Below are 2,617 nucleotides of genomic sequence, written 5' to 3'. Positions count from 1 at the left end.
TCTCCCCTTGTTGTTGACCATTCTGCTCTGAAAGATAGGTCCTTCCTGTCCACTCTCTCTCGGCCCCTCATAATTTTGAACATATCAATAATGTTTCGCCTCAGCTCCCTATGTTCTAATGAAAATAAACCCAGCCTATCGAATCATTATTCATAGCTAAAATTATCTAGTCCATGCAACATCATCGTAAATCTCTTTTGCACCCACTCTACTTCAATTACATCTTTCCTGTAATGATGTGTACGCAGTACTCTAGCTGTGGCCCAAATAATGTTTTATATAACTTAAGCATAACTTCACTGCTATTGTACAATATACCTCGGCTAATAAAGGTAAGTATGCCGCATGCCTTCTCAACTAGCACGTTTTTTTTGCATCCTGAAACAGGGAGCCAATGATGAAATATAACAACAACAACAACTTGCATTTATGTAGCGCATTTAATATAGTTAGACGTCACAGGGTGCTCCACAACAGCTTAAACCAAATCAAATAATGCTGACACCGAGCCACATAAAAGAGAAATTACGGCAGATGGCAAAAAACTTGGTCAAAGAGGTAGGTTTTAAGGAGCATCAATCTTGACATATTTTTGAAAGACTGTAAGCCCAGAATATTAATCTGTGTTATTTCGTCTAGGTCTGAAATTTGTGAGAAGTTGGCTTTTGAAGTGGACTCATGGGTGTCGAATTCATTATATCATATCGGATATTCATTGGAAAAACAGGCTTTTCGCCCCAACCTGTCAATATCGCCGTTTGAGGTCCACTGGAGCATCCCCGCCTCTTTCCGCATCCAGCACTATCAGCATAGCCCTGCATTCAGTTCTCCCTCATATATTTATCTAACCGCTCCTTACATGCATCTATAATATTTGATTCAACCACTTTGGTGGTAGCGAGTTCTACATTCTTACCACGCTCTGGCTAAAGAAGATTCTTCTTCATTCCCAATTTGATTTGTTGCTGATTTTTCTTATATTGATGGTCTCTAGTAATACTCTTCCCCACAAGTGAAAACAATCTGTATCTACTCTGTCAAACATTTCAAGATATTAAAGCGCTCTATTAGGTAACCCCTCAGACTCCTCGTTTCATTACAAAATAAATTGAGCCTGATGATTCTTTCCTGATAGTATACCATCTTCTCCACACCCTATCCAGTGCCTCGCTATCTTCTTTTTAATATGGCGACCAGCATTGCATACAGTACGCCTAATGTGGTCTAACTGTAGAGAGTTCTGCATTTGGTCGGTTTTGAAACCGGCGTGGCCAGCTGCTTATTTAAAAGGGGCCCGCATCTCATCATTTGAGGAGACATTTCACAGCCATCCTGTAGCAACTAAAGACCGTTTGCTTACAGAAGCTGATTGTACATTTTCAACATTGTCGATCTGGGTTCACGGGCAGGACACGTCGTGAAGGGGACATTTTGCAGCGTATTTCTGTACGGATGCAAAAAGCCTGAAATGGAATAGCCGAGTTGCGCTAGATGGCAGACGAGAGGTTAAGGCGATGGACTGTGAATCGATTGTGCTCAGTTACGTTGTTAAACGTTTGTTGTTGATAAACCTTCAAAGCATTTGACTGAATATTACATAAATTATGCTTTGAATACATATCTCATCAAAATTCTAATTTCCTGAAAACATCGTTTATCCATTAAGCAGCGCGCTCACTGGCTAAGTCACGGTGATTTATTATATTTCCTTGATATGCCAACTGAATTTACTGACTGGAGGAATTGTATTAACTCCACGTGATCGGCTAGGCTCATCCTTGGGGAGAATTGCGAGTGGTGCGAGCACATACTGCAGCAAAAACTGCAACTGAGTCATTAATCTTCTTTAAGGAAGGGGAAAGGCCCCCTACACGTCATGCTATACACGTGGGCACAGTTCCATCCAACTCTCATCATGCTTAATCCCCTATTCGCGGGACTAGAGAACCATTTTCAAGAATAAGGCTCATGGTCTGCTCAGCAGAAAGTCAATGTTCTGCATGTTCTTTCAGTCAGCTTTCCAACTGGACACAGGCAACCAATTGCCGTGCGAGCAATGCTGACTATTCTAAGTCAACAATATTGGATGTGTTTACAAAACTAATTTTGAATATGTAACCTGTATTATCAAATAAGAATTTGCAGCATGAATAGCTCTTTATTGTCGTCTGTCTCGGCATTCTCAGAATGAACACTCTACCTTAAGCCAACTGTAATTGGTGCTGCTTTACTTCACTGCGAGCGCGAAGGGACATATCTGTGAAGATATTTGCCCCGAATGAACACTATTCCTGTGCTATTGTCCACATCTTTCTTTACCTATTTCTGCCCTTGTAGCAGGTTAGATCAGCCCAGGCCGTCCATTGAAGCCTGATAACTCAATCAGCGAAAAGCAGAGAAATCCAAGAGTCAGAAACAAGTAGAGACAGAAAGATGCATGCGAAGACAATATCAGAAAAGGTCATTGCATCTTGAGGGGAAATTCTTTTGCTCTCTTGAAATGTTGTAAAACATAAAAGATAATTGGGCGACGGTTTAAACGTGACACGCTCCCTGGCGGATTTCTCAGGCTCTTAGATAGGGAAATGCAGCCCGCAACTAGAGCTCTTATTTGTTC

The sequence above is a fragment of the Pristiophorus japonicus genome, unplaced genomic scaffold (genome assembly GCF_044704955.1).
Source record: "Pristiophorus japonicus isolate sPriJap1 unplaced genomic scaffold, sPriJap1.hap1 HAP1_SCAFFOLD_1073, whole genome shotgun sequence".
Taxonomy (NCBI): domain Eukaryota; kingdom Metazoa; phylum Chordata; class Chondrichthyes; family Pristiophoridae; genus Pristiophorus; species Pristiophorus japonicus.
The sequence above is the reverse complement of the archived record's forward strand: the minus strand, read 5'-3'. Positions refer to the sequence as shown.